This window comes from Silene latifolia, chromosome X (genome assembly GCF_048544455.1).
Source record: "Silene latifolia isolate original U9 population chromosome X, ASM4854445v1, whole genome shotgun sequence".
Lineage (NCBI taxonomy): Eukaryota > Viridiplantae > Streptophyta > Magnoliopsida > Caryophyllales > Caryophyllaceae > Silene > Silene latifolia.
Window position 1 is genome coordinate 282,374,683 of NC_133537.1, and position 10,947 is coordinate 282,385,629.

Below are 10,947 nucleotides of genomic sequence, written 5' to 3' on the forward strand. Positions count from 1 at the left end.
AAGTAGTCGATCGACTTTTTTCAACTTGCTGCACTTTGATTCAGTCGATCGACAAGAACAGTAGTCGATCGACTTTTTCCTCCTTATACTCAACACAATTTCGTCTTTCGTGCATAGTTCACTAACGCCAACTCGCCTCTTTTCCAATGCACCTGAAACGTAAACGTGTAACTCCCAACAAAATGACTAGGGACGCTCATCCCAATTATTCCAAAAACAAACGGTAAAAAGTCCTAAAGCAAACAAAGGAAGCAAAACAAAGTAGCTGGAAAGTCTTTTGCTAATTACAAAGCTATTACAAAACGGGTTGCCTCCCATTAAGCGCTGGTTTTTAAAGTCCCGCTCGACCTTACTTCATAAGTCATCAACAATCACGCGGCGCACAGCTTGGCCGCTGACTAAATGAAGTCCCCTCAGCATTCTTGACCTTAGGCCACCACTTAAACTTGGCTTTGGAAATAGAAGGGCGTCCCGCAGCACAGGCTTCCTCACAACACTTAGCCTGTGGTTGTTCCTTCTTTGCACGCGGCAAGGGGTCTCCTTTTCGTCCGCCATAATCAGCATCGCCAGTCTCAGAAAACATACCCAACGCACCAAGTCCACCTCCTGAATCCTCTTGGTAGCTCAACCTGTCATGTCCTGCAGAAAGAGATACAAAAGCACGGTCCTCCATCTTGCTCCCAGCATGGGGCGGAGGTGTCACAGTAATAACAAAACATGACTCAACTGTAGGACTATCAGTTACTACATGGCAAGGTACAACTTGCATAGGTGCCCTACGGACACTAGATGGGTGTAGGTCAGCTTCTCACTCCCCACTTTAAATGTCAGTCCTCGCTCCTATGTCAATAATTGCACCAGCAGTGTGCAAGAATGGTCTCCCTAAGATAATAGGGGTATGGGTATCCTCAGGAATGTCCAAAACAACAAAATCGATGGGTATAAAGAACTTCCATACCCGCACAGAAACATCTTCTAGGATCCCTAAAGGACGCGACAAGGAGCGGTCTACCATCTAGACAGTCATATTTGTGCATCTAAACTCAGTCAAACCTATCTTTTGAGCTAAAGACAGGAGAAAAACACTGATGCTGGCACCCAAGTCACATAAAGCATTATCTATCGTATGGGTGCCTATAAAACAGGGGATGGAGAAACTACCTGGGTCAGCCAATTTATGTGGGACTTGTTTTGTAGGAGTGCACTACACTCCTCAGAAAGAGTGATAGTCTCTACCTCATCAAAACTCCTCTTACGAGACAGAATTTCTTTCATAAATTTAGCATATAAGGGAATCTGAGTAATAAGTTCAATGAAAGGTACCGTTACCTACAGATTCTTTACGACCTTTAAAAACTTCCCGAATTCTTGTCGGGTCAAAAAGGGAAGCTTTATCGCAATGGGTGGCTCAGCATCTTTCTTCTCTTTATTAGTAATTGACGCCTTATCAGACGTGGGTAACAAATCAGCAACTCCAACAGAAGAAAAAGTCGATCGACCATCAGATACAGTCGATCGACTATTGATTTCAGTCGATCGACCAAAACCTTTTGTCGATCGACGTTTTTTCAACAATCCCAGCGTCTACTTCAGCAAATTTTGTCGATCGACCAACAATACCTGTTGATCGACTTTTTCCAGGCGTAGCAACAGCTTCCTCAGCGCATTCTGTAATACCCGTCCTTTTAGAGACCCGTTGACCGTCGTTGACTGCCCTTAGACACCTATCTAGACCTTCGGGAACCTTACGAGTTAACCTTGTAATGTTGTGAGCCTTTGAGTTCGAGTAACTCGATATAGCGAAGGTTACTCGATCAAGTAGCTTAGTCACTCGATCGAGTAGAGGCCACTTGATCGAGTAAGTTGTTTACTCGATCGATTAACGGGAGTCCAGCAGGGAAATATAAATCGTAATATCGTGAAACCAAAATCATATCGTTCCTTCTCCCCTAAACCTAAATATTGTCATAACCTTTCTCCCTCACAATAATTCATCTTGTTGGAGCCTTTGAGAGTGGATACAACTTGGGAATGGGAAGCTTTAGTCGGGTAGCGGTCTTGTCGCCGGAATGTTATATATAGGTATGTTGTCATCATCATCATCATCGTCTTCCTTGGTTTCAGTTGTGATTATGGTAGTAATAGATGGTTATACTGTTTGTTATAGGTGGTTATGGGGATTTCTTGTTGTCTTATGGTCGTGTGCGGAATCGCTACGGTTTGCTAGAGGTAGGTTTTTCTACTCAATACTGTTGGTTGTCTAGTGTGTCGATTGTATTGTATGATTGGTTTTAGTATCGTTGTTGGAAGTGTGGATTGGTTGTTGCTGGTCATTGTTGTTTATTTGTCACTGGTTCGCGAGGTGCGTCCTCGGCTGAGTGGAGTCACTTGCGGGAGTGGCTTCACGCCCCTGATTCGCCCTCTGTGGGATCCGCCATAGAAGGGGATGTGCACAATAAGGAACATGGGTTATCGCTCAGATTACATGAGCGGGGCTTAGATGGGAACGGCCGCGGTCCCCCACTGGCGGTGTGGGATACAGGTTGCGATTGGTAATCTGGCAGGACTGGACCTTCGGGCAGTCAGAGGTGTGTGAGTGATTGGAGGAGGTGGTGTGTGTATGTTGGTGTGATTTGTTGTGTCTGCTTTAGGTGTGTTCCTTCAGTTACTGACCTTGTGTGGTGTTGTTGTGTTGTCTTCTTGTCTTGTGTCTGTCGTGATCCACTATGGTGAGCAGTCGGTCTTAGCAGGTTGATGTCTAGATCATAGATGGGTGCTTGGAGGGACGAGTCTACCACGAGTCATGGTAGAGATAGTTTCGCATAGTTGATAGTTGTCACGAGATGTATCTTTTATTTTGTTTAATCACTTGTAATTTAATATAACTGTTCTTCTATCGACTTTTGATTATTATTGTTCCTCGGGCAACCGAGATGGTAACGTCCTTATCTAATAGGAAAGGTCTTGTTAAGGCTCCTTGGTAGATAAGGGTGTTGCAAAGTGGTATCAGAGCGACGATTTTGGAACCTGTAATTAATGAGCCCAATGAACGTAGTGAGTCTAATAAAATGAACCTGGTGTATGTATGTTGGGAGCCCCGGCAGATGCTTGATTTTGGGTGAGAAGGCGCCCTCATTTCAAAATCATGGCCCCAATATGCTTAAGCCAGCCACCTTGTATGGGGATGTCGAGTCGGGCATTACGTGCATAGTTGTGTATGATATATAGATTAGATATAGCTATGATGGAGTATATGGTAATGTCTAGTGCGTGTAAATAGTAATGATGAATCGTGAAGGGTTGAGAATCGTTGGAAGTGTGTGTGTGTGTGTGTGGATGTAATAGAGATGGTGAATGTGCTAATAGTTGCCTACGAGAACTTGTTAATGTAATGGTGATCATGAGTTGTGAATCTTTATATGCGTTTTAGTGAGTATAGGATGGTATGTAATGCTGTGGAATGCAGTGGATGAATGTTGTTGCGTACTCTTGTGAATAGGCATAGTTATGTGAGATATCTTGTTGTCGAATTGTTGTGATATGTTTGAAACTCTGAACAAATATGAGTAGTAAATGATAGTTAATTGCTAAATGGATGCTTAATGTAGTGTAATCATATGTCGAATGTTGAATTTGAATATGCGTAGGCGGGAGTAGAATAATGTGCTATTATATATAAGTATTTTCATGTGTATTGAAACAAATCATTGATGAAATGTTTTGTGTAATGTTTGATATAGGATGGAATGACATGTGTAATGTTCGGATGAGATAGTTGTGTGGCAATTGAGTTAGTATTAATGTGCCATAATTGGATGAAATAATCAATGATGAGTTCCAAATATACTTTGGAATCAACACGAGTTGTTGTTTTTGCAGGAACCGTTAACCGACCTCATAACTTTTGACCTCGTTCCTAACCTTACTCGACCGAGTACGAGTGCCAACACGACCGAGTATACCCTGCTCGATCTAGTTGTGGGGTTATTAGATCGAAAACTTTGGAACTGCCAGCGGAAACTTGATCGAGTAGCTCCAACTCGATCGAGTAGAGGCCACTCGATCGAGTACCCGAGTTACTCGATCGAGCAAGTGCTACAGTAGCCGTGTTTTATCAAGATTCTTATATTTTCACAAACTCATTCTTCTTCTTATTTCATCACACTTCAAGCCCTAATTCTCTATAATCATCTTTTCTCTCAAAACCTTGGTGAAGTTTGTGCTTGATTTTTTTGTTTCTCCTTGTTAATTCGTTCAATTCCTTTTGCAAATCATTCAAGGTAAATATGCTACCCTTTGTCTTTGTTTTAATCCATTAGAAACATATAAAGGTGTTAGTTTTTCTGAAAAATTCGATTTATACTCATGGATTTTTGTTTATAGTTTTTGTATTTTGGTAGAATTGCTTTAGTTTGTTGATTATTGATGCTAGAAGTTGCAAAATCAAACCAATTTGGGAGTACATATGGACCGAAATTTCTAGGGTTTGGGTTATAAATTGAATTTTGTTTGTCTTTTGAGCATGTAGAAGGAAAAATTGAGTAATGTACGTTGTGGTTATCATATTTGGTGTTGATTTTGACTAGTTTCACCCAAAATCTTGTCTTAAAACTCCGTCTTAAAAGTGCCCCAAACTGAAATTTGCCCCAAATCATTATGATAATTACCTTTTTTTGTGAAGCTATTTTGAGGGATTAATACCCCAATTTTCTGGTTATTGTTAAAATTTCCGTATTTTGAAAGCCATAAGACCGTCTTTTATCAGATGTGGGAGTAGCATGTTTTGAAAATTGTTGGTTGTGTTGTGAAAAAAACCATTTTGAATTGTTGTTCCTTTTTCCATGAGTATACTTTGAAAAGTCCTTTTGTTAAAATGAGTGTCCGTTTTGTGTGCCTAAGATATATGTTGACAAAGATGCCGAGAGCTGCAGCTGCCACCCGTCAGAGTAAGAGGGGAAGGGCTTCTGAGCCCGAAGTTAGGGAGGGGAGTCAGGGACCCACTGTTCCACCGGTTCGCGAGTATCCTACCGTTGTCTTTGATGACTTTAAGCAAAGAGAGGCTTTTGTTGAGTTACAGAAACGCCGTCTAAAGCCTACTAGATGTATCGACACCACCATCCTTGAGGATCTTAAGATAGAGATGGATGTGAGGCATATATTTGAAACTTTGGGTTTGACGGGTTTGTTTCATCTTAGGAAGCACTCCTACCCTTTCTTAACTTTGGAGTTCATGAGCTCTTTTTCTTATGATGCGGCAGCTAAGGCCGTACAGTTTCGTCTGATGAACACCACTTTTCTCTTGTCTATGGACCAGTTTACTTCACACCTTGGCCTTGCTCGACCGGAGAAGGGATCCTTCAGGGATATCCCGACCGAGTGTGGGGCTAGTAGCTATATACCCTGTTTTACCGGCAAGCCCGCCCCCACTTCGAGTAACATGTTGATAAATGACGTTCAACATGTCACCTTGAAGATCTTTCTTCATGCCTTGACCTATCTTCTTGTAGATACCCAGTATCTGCTGAGACTGTTTAATGTATTATCGGACTACAACATGCTTTGGAATCGCGGCGTTTGATCGACAGTTTGTGTACAACTTTACGTCGGAAAACTTAAAACGATTTCAAAAATAAGACATTTCAAAACTTTTCAAAAGTACCTGGACTGTTTAATGTATGACAAAGGGGTCGCAACGACACTAACTAGAGTCAAAACCGACACCGGACCAAAAACCGACTCAAAATTCAAATCCCGACTCCAACAACGAGTCAAACAGAGTCAAACACAAAAAACAAAACCATTCAAATGCTTCCATGTTAAGATTTCTCGGGATCATGCATGGTCAAGTACCAAACATGTGCATACAAATCCTAGGATAGAATAAATCATGATTGCATTTGTGTGAAAGCGACAAGACACCTCGAAGACGTGCGACATGGCTCGCGCCTCTTTGAGCAGCCCAGGTGGCCACGTCGCTCGAAACTCACAAAACCACTCATTTTCCTATAAATACCCCTCAAATGCCACCATTTGAGAGTGACGTGAGTGTCCGCCCCCTCCTTTCTCCCTTAAAATTCTAGACTCGACTTCCTAAGTCACAATCCGACACGTGTTTACGACCTACCGATCGTAAACACAAGCCTTACACATTGTTTGGTACCGTTATCGTGCATTAAATCACTTGACCGACCATTTCGACCACTACACCACCACTAAACTTAACAAAACACTCTTTTTACTTACTAAAACGGTTTTAAACCGAGTCTTTTCCGACCAAATGAGTTGATACACTTACGTCGGTTTCTCACCATAAGCCAAGCATGTAAGTATGAGGGTGTAAAAATTTTCTTTTATCATGTTTTTATTTGTTTCATGACTATAACATGCTAAATCATCATAACATGGTCCAAAACATGGGAAGAATGATCCAAAACCGGACTTTTTGGTTGAGGCAGAGGCTACTTACGTAGCAGATAGGCTCGCACCTAAAGCACCTTGTCCGGCCTTAAGTCCAAACCGTGTTTGGTCTCTTCATCTCCCCTATTTTCATTTTCATATTTGTAATCGGTTTTTACCATTTCAAGTATTTTCGAACCATTTTCTACAAGTTTTAACCATAAAACATTTTTCACCCTTGGTTCTTAATACCTGATGTGACCATAATTTGAGCACATTTAGTCCCCAAATTAGCCTTGTTCCCATGATTTTTAGTGCCTATTTGGGTCATTTATTGTCTTTAGTCCTTTGTTTTGCATATTCTTTGAGGTTTTGATCCCTTGGTAGGAAAGGAGTGCAAACCTTGCATTTTCATGGCAAAATCAAGCTAAATAGATTGAATTCAATGACCAAGCATCAAAGAGAAGACAAGACTAGAAGGCCTTTGTACATACTATAGTAGATGGGCAATGATGAGAAACGATCCTTGCATCCCCGAGGAAATCCTTAAGGATTGTATGAAGAGAAAGGAAGAAAAGAAGAAAGGAAGAAGCTGATCTACAATTCGAGCGGATTGCTCACAATCTGCACGTCCAAGACAAGCAATCCGAGCTTCTTCCTCAGAAGGCCGGTCGTCCATAACCACCACAATCCGCCCGTCCACCCCACAAATCCGCTCGTCCAAAAGACTCACAATCCGCCCGTCCCGTGCTCTGGACGCTCGGATTGTGTGACAGCTATTCCGACTTCTACTTGTTCTATGAAGGATGTGCATACCTCGGGAAAGACTAGCAAAAAGGAGGCTCGCATATTTTTCTGAGAGGTGCGATTCCTCAAGGACTTAATCGTCATTTAAGCCCTTAGTAAACCCTAATTTGTGTACCTAATCCCCACTATAAATACCCCATTAGTCTAATTAGATTATAAGGTTCTTCTTAGCAATCTCTAGTGTAGTATATATCAATATAATCTCTCTTTAATCTTATAATCAACTTTTAATCAAGTCTTAATACAAATCTCATTTCCTTAATCTCTCTTTTGTTCATCTTTCATTTTGGGTAATTGAAGATTATTTGGGTTATTATTGGGAGATTGACAACCTTCCAATCAATCATCAAGTACTTCTATTATTCTTTGCTTTATTATTGGAATCATTAGTAGGTATAATTCTCTTAATTCCTTTTTAATTATTGCTAATTATCTTCATTTATTCATCATGTTTTACTTTGTTGGTATGATTGACAACCTTGCTAGCATGTTCAACATGATAATGAGTGAGTAGTTTCCTTAGCTAGGGTTAATGGGTAATTAGGGGAAACCAACATAGGTGATGATTCATGCTTAAATTAATATGTTTTCATAGTTTATTTGCTTGCTTGTTATGATCTCAACTTATGCACATGTTATGTTTGATGAAATGCGAGCCTATGAATCCTTGCATTTTTTACCCATCACCTATATTTTCAATGAGACTTGTAAGACATAAACCAACTCGAGTCTCATTAGACCATGCATATAGTTGAGTAGGGAAGATTAAGTCGACTTGTAGGTGTTGTACAATCTAATCGATTCGGCTCCGGGACCCAAACTTTCCTAGGATTGTAAGATATAAACCAACTCGATTCATCACAACAATAATTGTTTGCTTATAATTTAAGAATATGTTTGTATGATCAATTCCCATGAATCCCCTATGACCCCATGACACCCTAGTGCCTTTTATCAATTGTTTACACCCCTTTTTAATCATCTTGCTTGTTTACTTTCATTGACATTTAGTTTAGTAATCTTCTATTCCAACCCCAAAATGTGACACCCCTAAACACCGCTAGTTGCAATTGAAAATCTCATCTCAATTCCCATCCCTTGGGATCCGACCTTTACTTGCCTCTTTACTAATTGTAGAGTTGTTTGTGGAGTTATAAATATTGTTTTGGTCTAGGTGCTCCTAACTAAAAGTACCGAAAACTAAACCTCCCAAGAGAGTCCGACCAAAAATGGCGCCGTTGCCGGGGACGGTGTTAACTTGATTTAGATTTTCGTAGATTGTTATTAGTTGTATCTTTCTTTGCCTTGGGGAAGTAAAACTCCTCAAGGTTTGTTCTAATTATTTTCAAGTTGTTTGATCTTTTGCATGTCTAGAAGATCACAAGGTAACTTGTTACCCTTTGATCACGAAATTGAAAGGACTTTGACAAACAATAGAAGACTTGCTAGAGGAACTTTGAGAGGTATTTGTGAGGTTGTAGATATTAAACCAAACACTATTGAGTTCGTCAACCCTTTTGCAAGAGAAGGTGAGGAGAACCCAACACAAAATCCAACCCAAAATCAACCCACAGTGCCTAAATTTTCATCACATTCTGTACCAACCAAGGAGAACCTACCCAATGGTACTCCCACACTGCAACACTTAACCGGAAATTTCATTGCCAAATCCGCATTTATCCAATTAGTCAAAAGAAGCCAATTTGGGGGGATGCCTAGTGAAGACCCTCACTCTCACATGGAGACTTTTTGTGACTATTGTGATGCGATTTATCAAACCGGTGTAACTCAAGACCAAATTCGATGGGTCTTATTTCCTTTTTCTCTAATTGGCACCGCAAAACAATGGTTGAAAGGCCTTGATAAGGCTACTCTCGGAATTGACTCTTGGAAGAAATTGGCTCTAGCTTTCTACAAAAAGTTCTACCCACCGGAAAAGACTAACATGCTAAGAGCTCAAATTACGGGCTTTAAGCAAAGAGATGAAGAATCCTTGTATGAAGCTTGGGAGCGATTCAAGGGAATTTATCGCTCATGTCCTCATCATGGACTTAGCGAGTGGTTCTTGGTACAACAATTTTGGAATGGTCTTTATGAAGACTCAAGAAACATTCTCAACATGGGATCAAATGGTATGTTCACCGAAGTTGACGATAATCAAACTTGGAACAAGATTGAGGAAATGGCGGTCCATAATTCACAATATAGTAGACCTCGCAAGGCTACTAGAGGAGGAAAGCATGAAGTGGACTCTATTACTCAATTGGGTGCTCAACTTAGTGCTCACATTGATACCATCAATTTGAAGTTCGAAAAAGCTATGGCTAGACTTGAAGAAGCCTCAAAATCACCAAAGCAACATGTTAATGCCATGACGGCATCTTCATCAATCCCAAGTGAGATATGTGAGAATTGTGGAACTTTGGGACATGACCAAAGTGAATGTAGGGGAACAAATGAACAAGTGAATGCTTTTCAAGCATACAAGAGTGGTACCCCTTATTCAAATTATTACAATGAAAACACCAAATTCCACCCAAATCTCTCATACAAAAGCCAAAATGTTCAAAACCCTCAACCAACATACACCCCACCTCCCATGAGAAACCAAAATCAAAGACCCTTTTACAACCAAAACCAAGGTTACCAAATTCAAACTCCATACAATCAACAAAATGACCAAGGTTTTGATGTGCAAAAAGCGGTCCTCCAAATGCAAAAGAATCAACAAGAGTTTTTCACTCATATGCAAAAGGATAGTCAAGCAAAGGAAATCACCATCAACAACATCCTAGCCCACACCAAAATGTTGGAAACCCAATTGACTCAACTAGCATCTTCAAGCTCACAAAGACAAAAGGGGCAATTACCACCTCAAAGTAATCCCCTGAGACATGAAATGGTTAGTGCCATTCACTTGAGGAGTGGTACGAGATATGAAGCACCAAAGAAGCAAGTTGAGGATGAAGTGGTGGAAGCTAGTGACAAAGTAGAAGTTGCGCAAAACTCCAAGGATGGAGAACCATCAAAAGAAGAAGTTTCAAAGAAAAATGAAGACAAGGCCAAGGAGAAGGAGAAGGAACCCATTGTGATTAGACTTCCTTTTCCAAGTCGTCAAGCCAAGCCCAAATTTGATGACCAACTTGGAAAATTTAGTGAAATTGTGAAGAATTTGGAAGTCTCGATTCCTTTCACGGAATTAATCAATCACGTGCCGCCCTATGCAAAGTACGTGAAAGACATCCTTACGAAAAAGAAGTTGATCCGGAAGCTTGAGATTATCGCCTTCACTAAGGTGAGTAGTGCAATCCTTCAAGGGAGTTCACCTCCGAAACTTAAAGATCCGGGAAGCTTCTCAATACCGTGTACCATTGGCGACACAACGATCAACAAATCCTTATGTGATCTAGGGGCTAGTGTGAGTGTTATGCCGTATTCGGTAAGTAAAAGGTTAGGGATGGGAGAGCTTAAATGTACCAATATCACACTCCTAATGGCCGATAGATCGACGAAGACACCATTAGGGATATGGGAAGATGTTCCCGTAAGAAAAGGGAAATTTTTCATCCCGGTGGACTTTGTCATTGTTGACATGGAAGAAGACTCCAATATTCCAATCATTCTAGGTAGACCTTTCTTGCACACCGCGGGTGCGGTGATAGATGTGAAGCATGGAGAGCTCACTCTAGAAGTGGGGGATGAGAGCATAACTTTCAATCTTGACAAGACCATGAGAGCTCCCCG

At 40.8% G+C, this 10,947-nt stretch overlaps 1 non-coding gene across 1 annotated transcript; it reads right to left on the bottom strand.

Annotated features, from left to right (window-relative positions):
* Positions 1-9,148: 9,148 nt before the first annotated feature.
* On the bottom strand, positions 9,149-9,255 carry LOC141624531 (small nucleolar RNA R71). Its single transcript, XR_012534338.1, has one exon. It is a non-coding gene; the product is annotated as a small nucleolar RNA R71 (small nucleolar RNA).
* Positions 9,256-10,947: the final 1,692 nt, after the last annotated feature.